Raw genomic sequence first — 14,166 nt, 5'->3', positions numbered from 1 at the left:
AGAAGGAACCTAGGTCTCTGACCAGGTAAGCTCAATACTCTTGAATTGATTACTTCCTGACTTCTCACATAAAAGAAAGAAACTTCTATCTTATTTATGTCTTTGCTATTTTGAATTTTCTGTCATTCATAGACCCCAACCTACAGAAATGGCTCCCTCATAAAGAGAGTGATAAAAGGTTACATGAGAATATGTATCACAATAGATATCCATTTTTATATTCCCCCATTGAATGGTTAAGCACTGTTTTTACACAGAGCAGGCAACTCAAACATTTGTAGAAATGAACAGAATCTGGAAGAATGAGGCCATTTCACTGCCTTAAATTTTTTTTCTAATTTTTTTACCAATTTATTTTTCCAGATAAAAATCACTACCTTATCAAGTTTTATAAAATATAATTGGAATTGCATTAAATCTTTAACAATATTTGGAGATATACTATGGTCACTATTACAACGTTTAGACTTCCATGGGAAGAGCCAGAAACTGATTGATTGATTGACTTACTGATTTTTATCCTATCAATTTAAAACACATTTAGTAAAAGGCTACTTTGTAATAAGCCTAGTCATAAAAATGAGACTTTGCAGTTGACACACAGACAAACGTTAGATAAATAATCTCTAATGCCACCTCCCTCAGTGCCCACCAAACACAAGGGAGGTAGAAGAGGTGGTGAAATCTCTCTCATCACTAAAGACTAAGGCTAACGTGCTCCTTTGTCCTCATCGCCTCCAGCTGTTGATCCAGAATCCTCTTGCCGCTCTTCTTCACAGTCAACAGAACTCCCTCAACCAAGGTTCCTGGGCCTGGTGATTGTTCATCTTCTATCATGTAAAGTTTCCCGTGAGTCTCCATTGTCAGGCTTATCCTCTCAGTGTTCCCACCCATATGGCGATGTTCACATAGCTGACCCTGCTACTGCTGAAGTTCTTTATTTCATACACTTGCTCTGTTGGTGGGGTTTAGTCCAGTGGACATAACTGCAGAGGTACTCAGGTGATGATGGTATCATCATCATCATCACTGTTATTACTGTCATTTAATGAACCAATTCTTTGTGACAGATACTTTGCTAAGCTCCTCACCCACAGTAATATATCACTTAGTCCTTACAATAATTCTCTAAGCTGGCTATTGTTATCATACCCATTTAAAGTGAGAAAACTGAGGCCCAAAGAGATTAGATAACTTATCCAAGGACATACAGTTGATAAGAGCATCCCACCTGGCTATGGCAGTGAGTCCTTGGATAAAGGCAGGATTTGAACCCAGCTCAGTCTGCCCCCTATTCTCAATCATTTCTTTATGTTCCATCCCACAAGAGCTGAACATGCGTGTTCTGAAGAGGTACACACACTCCCATTTATCCATCTGTTCCCTTCTCTTTGCCTAAGCACTGGGGTTTCTCAAGTCAACAATATTAATCCCTTTTCTTTTTCCTTTCCTGAGGGGCAAATGGCTTCATGCCAGGGTGGCTGGTCCTGGTATTAAGGACAGCTACTTCCCTCGAGTTATCCATGATCCTGTCTCACTGCTCCTCAGTTGTGGCTTTCAGCACCAGGGTCAGTGGCAAGCCAGTCTCTGCCTCCATCCTACACTCCTAGGCCTTTGGGATCAGGATGATATTTACAAGACACATGTTGGATCTTAGATCAGTTCCCCACTGGCTTTTTTAGATTAAAGCTCTTCACCAGGTTCTGTTAGCTGATCTCAGGCATTCTGGCCTACGGAGGGGACGGAATTCCACTTTTGCCAACATGGGGCCCTTCCTCCACCAGCAGTCGCAGTAGATCTCATGTACTCTAATAATTCTGAGACCTTACCTGTAAGTCTGGATATTCTTCAGCAGGCTTTTTCCCCTGCTACCCAGCGGTCCAACCAGGACACTCTGCTGACTACAGATAACCTTCCTGAGTAATCCAACACCTCTCTGACCACCCTGGGAGCCAAGCCTCTCTCCAGACTAGTTGGGGCATCAGGACCAGCTGTGAAAACTCTTCAACATACAGGTGAGCAGCCTCTCTCCCACAAACAACACAGAGGATTCTGATGCTCCAGGGAGAACCAGTGCTCTGGCCCAGACCTCTCTCTGAGCTCCAGACTAGCAGGCCAGCTGCCGAATGCTGTCCCACAGGCACTCCAAACTCAAAATGGCCAAAACCAAGCTCACTACTTCCTCCTCCCACCTCAGTACTCCTTTCACGTTCCTTGTCCTTTGACTGGCTGGCCAGCACCTCACATCACTAAGTGAGAAACTCTGATGCTGCCTGCCCTCCCTCCCTCTCATCTGCTAAATCTCGGAGAAACACCTCTACCTCAGTTTCTCTCGAGCCCACTTTCTCCTCTCCATCCTCATGGCCAGGTTCAGGTGCAACAGCCCCCTCACTCATCTCCCAAATGCCAGTCTCCTCCCACACCATCCATCCTCCACATCAGGATTATAACTGAAGGGATTTCTCCCCTCCTATAACCCTGGAACGATTCTCCACAGGCCACAGGATAACGTCTGAACTCCTAAGCACTGCCTGCCAGTCCCTCTGAGTACCAACCCCAAACCGCCTGTCTGCTCTGTCTCCTGTGGGCTGCTCCCCACTCCCTTCACCAGGGGCCTCGCACTCCAGCAACCCCACCCGCTCACACCTGAGACACAGCATGCTGCCTCCTGCTTCTGGACCCCTAAGGTCTGTTTTCCTCTGCCTATGTCCCCCTGCACCTGTGAAACTGAATGTCTGTCTTTAAGATCCTGAGTCTGACTCAGTGCCACGAGCTTCCATTTCCACTACTTACCAGCCCTGACCAGGCATCATCATCATTTATTACTCCTCTGTCAGGTCAGAGGGCTCCTGAGGGCAAAGACTGCAGTGTTGGGCCCAACTATGCACACAGCAAATGTTCCTGAGTGAAACTGATGAGATCAAGGTGTTCTTCCACCCCCTCAAGAAGCAAAGGAAGCAACCAATCTTTAAAGCAATAAAAATAAGGCCAACTGCTATCCTGGAAACCATGGCAGGTAATGTTTCAGTAATAGGTGCTTTTGGTGACAGATGGGAGTTCTGAGAAAGAAGAGTTAGTAACAAGAGAATCTGTCAGGGGTTTCCAGCACGGGTCAAGAAAGCAATGCCATCGCTCCAAGCTGTAGTCTCCCTCGTGCTCAGTGCTCCAGCCACCCCGGCTTTCTGTTACTCCTTGAACTCACCACACCCTTGCCCCAGTTGGGACTATGATACATGTAGTTGCCACCTCTCCACCCGGCCAACTCCAACTCGTCTTTCCTCTAGGAAGCGGTCTCTGACCACCCAGCCAGGTAAAACCATCCAGTTTATGACCTTTTGTATCCTTCTTCTGGAGCCATTGTCAGGGCTGTAATTAATCTTTCGTATACTTATTTGTTATTGTTTCTGTACTTGTTTTTATACTTACTAACTTTGCTAGACTATAAGCCAAAAAGACAGCAAGGACCAGACTTGTCTCTTTCCTCTACTGTGGCCCCACACTCAGAAGGGTGCTAGCACTCAGGCCCTGAATAAGAACTGGATGGATGGGGGGAGGTGGATAGATGGATGGGTGGGCAGGTAGGTCTGGAAGACAAGGAAGATCAAGGAATAAGGCTGCCTTTGGTTACTGGTACAATACTTTAATCACATCCAGCCCGCTTTACTCTGACTCAACCCTCACAAAGCAATCATAGATCTTAAAACTGAGGCTTTCCTACTGAGGAAAAGATGCACACACACTGGGGATATTCCTGTTTACTTGGAAAGCAGGTGTCAGAGCAAACTGACACACTGAGCATTCTGGCTTCATACCCAGCGATCTTTCTATAATACCAGGCTGCTCTCTCTGTTCCACAAGCACACTAGCTATACTGACAAAACTAGGTTCCATGAATCTCTTAGCCCCCTAACATCATGATGAAGCCCCCCAAGATCAACTCATGTATTGCTAGCAGACCATGAGAGGCACTGCCTTTTCTCAGCTGGCCACCATCACCAAACACCGGAGCCGTGCACTAAGTCAGGTCTTAGCTCCTCTTCGCCAGAGTCACACTGGAGATTCAACAGAAGACCCTGAAGCTGAGGTTTTCATCAGAGATAAATGCTTCTTAATGGCCTATGAGCAACATCACAGGACCTGAGGCAGCTGTTGGGAAACCACAACAAACAAATGGATGTCCATGGGTTTTGCTGGTGGGGAATCAGGACATCTGAGTATGAGGCCCTGGCAAGATCCTCACCCTCACTGGAAAGTGGGAAGAGTGGACTCTAACCTTCAAAACAGACTGACACTACATCCGACGAGCACAAAGCCCACAGCAGTGCTCACTGCAAAAGAGCCCTGTAGCAAGCAAACCAAGAGGTAAAACGGAGAGACAGACTATCTGAAGCAACCAGCCTCTTTTGAAAACAGCAAAGTAATGCTACATATAAACCAGCAAGTAACTTCTAATCTTACCAAAAAGCTTCCCCAAAAGAACAAATTCTAATCTTAGTTATCGACCAATCAGCACATGCATCGATCCTATACTTTAGGGTCTATACTATACTTACAAGAAGACGACGGTTTCCTGGTCCCTAGAAAGAAACCAGACCTTAAATCCATCACTCCAAATTGAAATCAACTTCTCAAATTCAATTATCAGGAAATTAAAATAACTGAAACCAAGAGAAACTTATTACAAGTACCTTTTGTCAGTGAATCACTGTCTCCCCATCTCACCTGTGACTCCTCAGCATCCACACCTGGAGGCAGTCGGGCCGTGAGGACAGGCGCGTCAGGAGCCCTCAGCGGCTCCCATAGCTACATTTTCAGCAACCTGTCTACTCTCTCTGTGCTTCCATTTTCTCCTCTGTACACCAAAGCCCGCCCCACCTACCCTGCAGAATCAATATGAAGCTGAAAAAACAGGTATCAAGAGACTTTGTAAAGTATCGAGATATTTTATAATGAAGGGACCTCAGATCCAGCAACCTTCTCATTTTATAGATTCAAATCAGTCACTGGGCACTCACCCTTTATTTCATTTATCCACTGATCAAACATTTATTAAGTGCCAGATGCCACGCCAGGCACTGAAGACGGGCAGTGAGCAAAGCAGCCACTGTCCACGATGGGCTGGGGCTGTGAACACTGCACTGGGCAAATGGGCGTAACTACAGTTACACTGAAGAGCTTATCTGTAAACCCCAAGGGTCACGCAAACAATTGGTCTTTTTTCTAAAAGAAACCAGAAGCCACTGAAGGGTTTTAAGCAGAGGGAATGACATTTGCAGTTCATTCTGGTTGCCTTGCACTAGCCCTGGACAAGGCCCTGAATATGGCGGGAAGAACAAACGCAGACTCTGACTGCCGAATCCAGGTGGAGGGGAGTCGCAGGAAGCCGTGGTTGGTCACCCAGTGTTATGACATGTACAGCAGGGGGTTGTGGAGCCCAGTAGGGCAACAATTCTTAAATGCTAGTGGACTGAAAGTGCTGGAGATAGGGTATCTAGAGAGAAAAAACAAAACACAGCAACAAAAAGGGCACAAAATAAGAAACATCTTTCAATAGTGAAAGTCACTAATTCTACATAATAAAATTTATTGCCACAAAAAGAGACATAGCAAATTCTCCTGGACTTATTAACTTGTTTTCCATAAATATTTAATTACTCAGAAATGTATCAAAAGCACAGATTTCCCTTGACCTACTTATCAAGCTTATACAAGAGTGGGTGAGAATTATTATATCCAATAAATACAAATTTAATTACATTCATTACTCTTTCTTTTCTCTAATAAGATGATTTTCAAAGAAACCTTTGACTATTGAGGCCAAACATTTACATTTTCTTCTGATTACTCAAGTAACTGCCTTAACCTTAAAATAAAATCTGATAATAAAAAATATTTAAATCCTAAACAGGGAAAGTATAATGTCATATTACTTCATATAAAGACCCATTATTTACATGGAATCAGACAACAATGAAATAGAAAGAACCTGGAAAACTAGCCTTCAGATCCTGGACGGGTCTGAGGCAGGGCACACCCTCGGGGTGCCTCTCCCTCCCCATCACCAGTACCTGCTGCTTTTGTGGGAGTCAAGGCTCACAGGTGCAGTCCCCATGCAGGTCAAGCTCTGCCTGCTGCCCTGTGTGCTTCGGCTAGCCCCCAGCACCAAGGACATCTGAGCTTTAACACGTTCCTTGTGCAATAACTCACATAAGTTCCAACCTTCTTAATGTGTGTTAAGAGAACATTATTCCAGCTCATGCTGACTGGGCCCTCATGGTGTGCAAGCACTATGCTAAGCCCCGTTCCTCATCATCTCCTTGAAGTCCTGTAGGAAGCAAATGGAGGTAAATACTATACATTCCAGTACGGGTGAGGAAAACAGAGGAGTGGTCACCTGCCCGAAGCCAAAGGGCTTGTGAGTGGTGGAGTCAGGACACAAACCCGCATATGCCCGACTCCAGAGTCGACTGTAAGTGCAGTCCTATCTGCCTCTCTGGTGCTCAGGAGATAAATCTTGTTCAAGGAATACAAAGCTCTGGATTTGAAAGCTCTGCAGAAAAACTAGGGAAGGATGTGCCTCCCCAGGTCTTCCTGGTCTCTGCTCTTCTCAGTAAGTGCAGGTGGGACAAGCCTGACTCATGCCTCCCTTTGGGGAAAAGTCATGGAATTGTTCAGTGCCAGTGATCAAAGAAGGCACTCAGGAGTGCCCGGCTAGAACCCACCTTAAGAAAAGCGTGTGCAAAAAAGGGGAGAAAACATTTGTGGACCCCTAAGGAATGTCCCAAGGACTTTCTGAGCACTTTGTGACTTCAGAGCTGGTTTCTCAGACACCTTGGCCATCACCTTCACCACCACACTAGAACCTGGAGAAAAAGCCAAACACATACTTCCCAGTGCTCCCCCAGTACCAAAGATAATTAAGCACCAAGCGTGTTGTGAGCATCAGCTTCCCATCAGGCACTCTGCTCAACAGTCCACGGTGTTATTTCACTGAATCTTCAACAACAGCCCCCACTTAGCTAACACTACAGTCCCCATTTTATAAAGCAGGTAACTGAGACTCTGAGGGGGAAGACACTTGCCTAAGGTCACAAAGGTGTGTGTGGAAGAGCCAGGATTAGAGCCTAGGTCTGCCTCGCTCCAGAGCCTGAATCCGCCTGGCTGCTTCCCTCAAGGTCTTCTGTCACTGCCACTAACCGTCAGCTCCCCAAGGGCAGGATGGAACTCCTTCATCTCCATGTGTCCAGCACCCAGCAAAGGGTTTAGCCCAAAGCAGGCGCACAGCAAGGCTGGTGGGTGAAAGCCCATGTGAAGGAGGTGAAACCTCCTCTCCTTGTAAGAAAGTGGCCCCAGAAATGCCCCAGGATGTCCCCCACAGAAGCCAATCCAACCAACTCTCCCCCATCCTTGGTCAGAATCTACAGACCACCTACTCAGCTCCCTGGGGCCAAGGTCACCTCCAAGGAATGGTCGGCAGCCACATTTCTGAGGAAGGAAGAAGTGGGCTTCAACAGGCATGAGCAGTTCATTTTCAGACTGGCCCTTCTTTCTCTTCCCCATCTTGTCCTGGAGCATCTGGAGCAAACACTTCTTCCCTCTCTCATCCCTAAGACTTCGTAGGACAAGTATCACCAGCCAGACCCAAAGCCTACAGCTTGTACATGGCACAGCACACGTGTGTCTCAGCCAGCAACTCAAATACTTGAGGAATGAAGTAACAGAGTCCAGAGTCTGGGTTTCACCAAAGACCTGAGTTTGCCAACGTTTGTCAGCATGACTTGTCTGAGTAGTGGCGCATCACAATGTCTACCAAGAACCTACCCTGGAGACTCAGAAGCAAAGAAAGTAGGAGACTTTCCCTGTGCAGGGAAGAGACACAGGCATAGAATAATGCATGCAATAGCAAGGTGCATGCTCCGATCAAGGTACGCACATGACGAAAGTTAAGGGAGCACAGATGGGAGTGGTCACTTGTAGAAGAATTGAGTAGGTTTCACAAAAGAGGAAAAAGCTGAACTGGGAAGCTGTTTCCAAATCACTGAGGGAGAAGTCGTTTCCTGCCTCCATAACATCCATACTGTTCACCTCCCCACCACTGGGCTCTGTTCTGTAATCAGCAACTTGTGTGCCTGTTCCCCCACACACTACGTGAGCATCTCGAGGGCAAGGACTTTGGGTATTCTCCATGGCTCACCCTCAACTGCCCAGTAAATATCTGCTAACAAATGATTTTTAAAAGTCTACTTTAGAGTATTAATAACAAAGAAGCTACCCCTTCTTGAGCACCTACCATGACCCATTACTGCAAGTACTTTGCATACACGATCTCATTTCTTCTACACAAAAACCCCAAAAGGCAGATCCTATTATCACCATCCATTTTACAGATAAGGAAACTGAAACTCAGAAAGATTAGGTAAATTGCCCCAAGTCATACGCTAGTGACAGAGGTGGACTCTGAATCATGAGCTGAATGGAAAATCAGTTTTCAATTCCTAGTGAACAAATCCCTTCTCCTTTCTCTTTCTGTGTGTGCCTTGCATCCAGATACACGGAGTGCCCTTTAGTCTACTGTTAACTGGAACCAAAGCCACTTCTTCCCTAGACAAAAACAAGGACTGTCTCTTGTTAGTCTTCCAAACAATGACCACTAACCATTACTGAGTAAACATGATGGCGGCGGAGAGTGGGGTGTGGAGTAGAAATACAAAATTGTGCTTAAAATATCAGCCAAAAACATTTATTAAGGAGGAATTACATGTATCAATTGGAACGTTTTCCACTTTTGGAACGATTTCCAAAAGAGATCATGTAGATAAATGCAGGAGCAAGAGTATGTATAGAACGTTATTCTTTGTGTAAGAGAAAAAATAAATGAGAATATGGCAATAGCGGTTGCCACTAGGGAGAAGACTGGGAACTGGCAGATTGAGGTAAGAAAGACACTTTACAATTTGTCCCCCTTGAACCACTTGCCTTTAAAAAAAAAAATCCATGTGTGACTTTTTTTTACTTCTTAAAAAAGTAAGACAAAAACACCATTTAAATAAATCACTTATTGCCAGGCCTTTCCCAAATGCTCACATACATATATAATTGCAACCAGGAAAAAAAATCTTATGTTTATGAAAAACTGGGTGAATTTACTTTGTGGTGAAATAGGACTGTGAAACAACTTTCGTCTTTCATGCGGAGGTTCACTAATTTTACGATAAAGTTGTTGCAACTTTTTTTTCTGCAATAAATAAAATGCACTTTGAAGGTACAGATACAACAAATATATAAGCAGCAGGGACAATTTGCCACATCTTCTAAAGTCCTTCATCTGTCCCTTGGACAAATATTTAATGAGGATCTACTAAGTGCGTGGCAAAGTGCTCAACAGGTATTTTTAAAAGAACTAAACAACAGGTCATTAGTTTCCTCCCTCCTGCCTTTCAGGAAAACATGACAGCATGCTGTTCAGAATGTTAGGGTAATGATCACTCCTCATGCTCACATATTCTAACCCCAACCTCACTTAGTGAAGGCCTGGAGAGGGGAAGAGCTCTGACCAAGGTTACATAAGAAGTGAAGGCCTCAAAATTACCAACCCTGCTCTCCTTACATGCGACACGTTGTTTCACTGTGTTGAAAGACAGGTTGGCAAGGTGAGGTAGAGACAGACCCTTACACTGAGTGCCTAATATGTCAGGTACTTTCACGTATCTTTTCACATTTATTCTTCATAACAACCTGTCAAGGTGGGCATGATTATCATTGTTCTACTAATAAGGAGGCCAAAGCTCTGAGAAGCTAAGAAACTGGTGTATGAGGCTTCAGATGCAGATCTGTCTGACTTTCAAGCCAGAACTCACCCTCCATGCTGAAAAGGAAAATCAATTTTAAAAGGTAGACTGAAGCCATATCAAGAGCCCTGGATGCAATATTTTCCATTAATGAAGCTTCTCTCTCAACCCTGGATGTTGTCACTCCAATTATGTCAATCAAAGAGCCAATCCCCTCATTATCCAACACATTTTCTAGCTCTTGTGTGCCAAGTCTGGGCTTTCCTTTTAACCCACAGAGCATGATGCTTACTCAGAGTCCAGCAATCTCTGAGAGCTATTTACATAATTTCTACCCAGACATAATGGGACAGCTCACACAAGCACAGGCCCCCAGTAAGAACCCATCCCTGAGATGCCATCCCCATGATGCCACTGGGTCACCACCACACCAAGTGGTAGTGAGAGAGGCCAGCATCACGGTGGTTGGCCCTCAAAAGTCCTATAGCTTCTAAAGTAAAGAAAAATGCAGGCCAGCACAGGAGAAGCCTCCTCGTGCCTTCTCTTTCATCCATGCAACACAGGTAGAAGGAATGACAGTTCAGACTGGTCACACTGCTAGTGACCAGAGGTACTGCACAACGCAAGATCTCACATGTGGAAATGGGACACTCTTCCAGAGCAAGGTCACACACATGGGCATGGGACACTCTTCCAAATAGGAGGGAGTCCCATCATCTCACTTTCTTCTCTCTGCCCCGCAGGAACCTAATGAAATCTGGTATTCCCCTCTTTTTGGTGTCTTCCTTCTGGAACGTGGTAAAATGAATGTTCATACTTGGATGGGGAGGGGAAATTCCATAAGGCTCAAGTCTAAGTCTCATGCTCCAGTTCAGAGTCCTTACTGGGGTTGGGGTCTAAAGGTCAGCAATTAAATGTTCCTGTGCTTTTCATCTGCCTTTGCTCCCTACCACAGCTCCCGCCGGCCTCACTGGAAGGAGCAGTCACCATCCGAGACAGGAATGAGTCCCACCACAAACCTCATCCCAAACTCAAACAACAAAATGGTCTACTGATCAGAAATCTCCTCTTTTTTAGACCCTCAGTCTCCAGGTGCAACCTGCCCACGGGAACAGAAGCAGCAGACCCAGAACTTCACCTAAGGATATAAACAGTAAGCACTGTTCCATCCTAGCCTCGCAAGGCAGGTATCATGATGCTCACTTCACAAAGAAACAAAGCTCAGACAGGTGAAAGGCTCTCCCAGGTAACACAGAGGCAAAAGCTTCTGAACCGTCATTCCTGTTCTTCCCCTCACCAGGCTGCCTTTTCAGTCTTTTGGAGACTACCACTGTTAAGATTTGCCACAGCACCTGGTACCAGAAGCCAGCAAGCCAGAGCCCTTCCAGCTTCACACTAACTACTCCTCAGGTACACACATTTCTCAACAGCTGATGGAATGAAGGCCAACCGCCTTCCAGTCTAGGCATGCCCCCTGCAACAGGACAAGCCTCTGAGACTGAAAAACGGTACGCCCCACTTAAGGGCACGGCGTGGTATGAGAGAAGTCCCCGGCCTAGTAACCAGGACAGCTGAGACCCAAGTCCGACTCAGCAGAGACACACGCAGGCCTAGCCAGCCCTTCGGGCCCAGCCGCAACCCTCGAAGCCTCCAGAATCCTCAGAGAGCCCAAAGCTCCTGCTCCCACTCAAACACCCTGGACAGCGGAGAGGGTGGCTATCTCTTCTCCCGCGACCACTCACCCTCGGCTCGCTTCTCACCTGGGCCCCGCTTCCGGACCTGCAGCCACTCAGGGCCCCGCCCCCCGCCCCTGCAGGTCTCCCTAGTCCCGCCCTTTGCACCTGTGGTTTCCTCAGGCCCGGCCTCTCCAGCGGCTTTGGCTTCATCTCGCAGCCCCCTCCCCCTGGCAAATCTGAGGTCCCACCAGGCTCCGCCCCTCGCACCTGCAGCCCCCTCGGCCCCTCCCAACTGCCTCCTCCCGCCCCGCCCCCTGCACCTGCGGCCTTTCCCTATCTCCACCCCCACACCCGCTGTTCTCCATACCAAAACCCCCACCCCCACCACGCACCTAAAGCCCCCGGCCCGGCCCCCATGCCAGCAGACCTACTGGACACAACCCCCGCCCCCCCGGCCCCGCCTCCCGTCCCCCGCCCCCCACCCCAAGGCCCCTCCCCGGCCCAGCGGCCCCTCGGGGTCCCGCCCCCCGCACCTGCAGCTCTCCGGCCCGGCCCTCAGGGCCCCGCCCCGCCCCGCCCCGCCGGCCTCTCCTCTCACCGCCTGCTCTCGTTGCCGCCGCAGTCCCGGCCGGTCACCTTGACGCGGGCCGCAGTGGCTGCCGCCGCCTCCTCATGGCCCTGGGAGCGGCCCAGGCGGCAGCGGCGCCTTCGCTTGGAGGCCAGGGCCGGGCCGAGCCGGGCCAGGGCCAGGCCGGGCGCAGCTGGAGCGCGGGCCAACGGGGGAGCGAAGCCGGTGCCCAGCCGCAGTAGGAACCGTCCGCTCCTGGACCTGAGCGGCGGGCCGCCTAGCCAATCGGTGCGCGGCGCCTTGCCAGCTCGCCCAACCAGCTCGTCGCAGAGGCGGAGACACGCAAATAGACCGGCTGGGCGCGCTAGTGCGCAGCCGCTGCAGACCAGGTCCTCCCTGGCCTCGGCCTCCACTGTAGCCCTCAGACGCCCTCTCCGCCTGCAAGGATGCTCGGCTGCTAGCACACCCACCCCAGCGCCCTGCCACGCCCATCTCCTTCCTAGAAATGGCAGCGCATCTTATTCCCTATACATCCTTTCAGGCCTCAATTTCCCCTCGAAACCTCCACCTGGGATTTATTCGTTTTGAACAAAAAATGGTTTTGTAAGAAACATCACCTTAATGCCCATTCTTTACAACTTGGAGGTAGGCACAGAACATAGAACATCAGAGCCGGAAGAAACCTCAGAGAGCCTTGGGTCCAAACCGTTTCTTTTACAGCCGGGCAAAATTAAGCCCCTCAAGGGGAAGGGACTTGCCCAAGACCACAGCAGTGCAAAGCTGGGAAATGAAATTGTCTCTTGTCTCTCTGCTCCCAGATCCTTTACTCTGTGCCACGCACGATGAGGTGAGCAGAAAGGTTAAGTCATTTGATTAAAGTCGCAGAGACAGTAAGTTGCAAAGACAGTCGAAAGCAGTTCTGTGACGCCCTGGAAGAACCACAGAAAATCTCTGTTCTGCCTCCCACAGAAAGGAGGCCCTATGTCCTGCCTTACTCTGAATGATTCTTGGACACATTAGACAAGTGGAACGTCATTTTGACAATCTTCAAATTCATTTTGCAGTAACATCAGAGTAGAAGAAGAAGAGAAAAACAAACAAAAAGAAATTTAAAAAAAATTTAATGGGCAGGGATGTTTAAAGTTATCAATACATCCACTAACTACGTTTTAACTTTAAATAAATAAATAAAATCAACGGTTCTTTCTTAAAAAAGAAATAGAGTCCATGAAAATAAACCATTTCTCATTCTTCCGGTATCTCTGAGGGAAATTTCCGCCATGTTGCATTTAGAAAAGAATAATCATCAAAGATGATACTTAGCTATTTTACTTAAAGAGAACAACAGACACTGTGATGCAATGGTTCCTTCTGCTCAGAGCCTCTGGATTCAGAAATTCACAGGGTGGGGACTGAGTGCAAAAGCTGGGAACTTTTGACTGCCAGAGTCCAAACTCTGATTGTGCCACCAGCAAGCTGTGTGCAGGTAAGCAAGTTACTTAACATCTCTATGCCTCATTTTCTTTATTGAAAAATGAGTATGCTGAAAATAGCACCCTCTTTAGAAAGGCTGCTGGATTAGATAAGATGACATATGGAGGAAGGCCTGATACCTAACAGGAGCTCAGTAAACATTAGCTATTGTTATTTCTATCTTTGTGATGTAGGGCAAGCATGGAGGTTCAGCACAGTGCTTATAATATAAGCTTGCTAAATGGCATGTCTTATTTTCAGTATGCTCATGCATAGATTCAAAGCTCTCTTCAATGAATATAAATTCTTCTGTAAGACATCAAAAAGTTATTTTAAACCCAATTTTAAAATGGGAAAATGATCTCAAAAAATGTTACTGGTTGCCCTAAAGTTTACAATATACATCTTTAATTAATCAGAGTCTATCTTCAAATAATATTATGTCATTTCTCATGCAATGTAAGGACCTTATTACCCCGAGGAAACGTGTAATGATGGAAGGAAGCAGCTCCTGTTCTGTTCTCAGGGCTGAAGGGACAAAGGAATGTTTAGGTTCTGATTACCAATTCCACTGTTTGGGAGTGTTACTGAATCAATCTCAACTGGACCTGTACCAGGGTCCTATCCCAGGACAAGACACCTTGGCCATAGAGGTTCTTTT

The 14,166-nt window shown here is 47.1% G+C and overlaps 1 protein-coding gene across 8 annotated transcripts in view; it reads right to left on the bottom strand.

Moving 5' to 3' along the window:
- RALGPS1 (Ral GEF with PH domain and SH3 binding motif 1) overlaps window positions 1-12,304 on the bottom strand; it is a 262,271-nt gene extending 249,967 nt beyond the window's left edge. For 6 of the 8 annotated variants that reach the window (XM_031677558.2, XM_072960157.1, XM_031677559.2 and 3 more), the window contains exon 1: window positions 12,063-12,296. The gene's annotated coding sequence lies outside the window, so the exon portion shown is untranslated. Of the gene's footprint in view, window positions 1-11,530; window positions 11,550-12,062 lie in introns of those variants that run through there. The other 2 variants (XM_031677565.2, XM_072960155.1) reach the window with 2 other exon arrangements.
- Between the last annotated feature and the right edge of the window lie 1,862 nt (window positions 12,305-14,166).

Source organism: Vicugna pacos, chromosome 4 (assembly GCF_048564905.1).
Source record: "Vicugna pacos chromosome 4, VicPac4, whole genome shotgun sequence".
Lineage (NCBI taxonomy): Eukaryota > Metazoa > Chordata > Mammalia > Artiodactyla > Camelidae > Vicugna > Vicugna pacos.
This window is presented reverse-complemented; position numbering and strand designations above follow the sequence as displayed.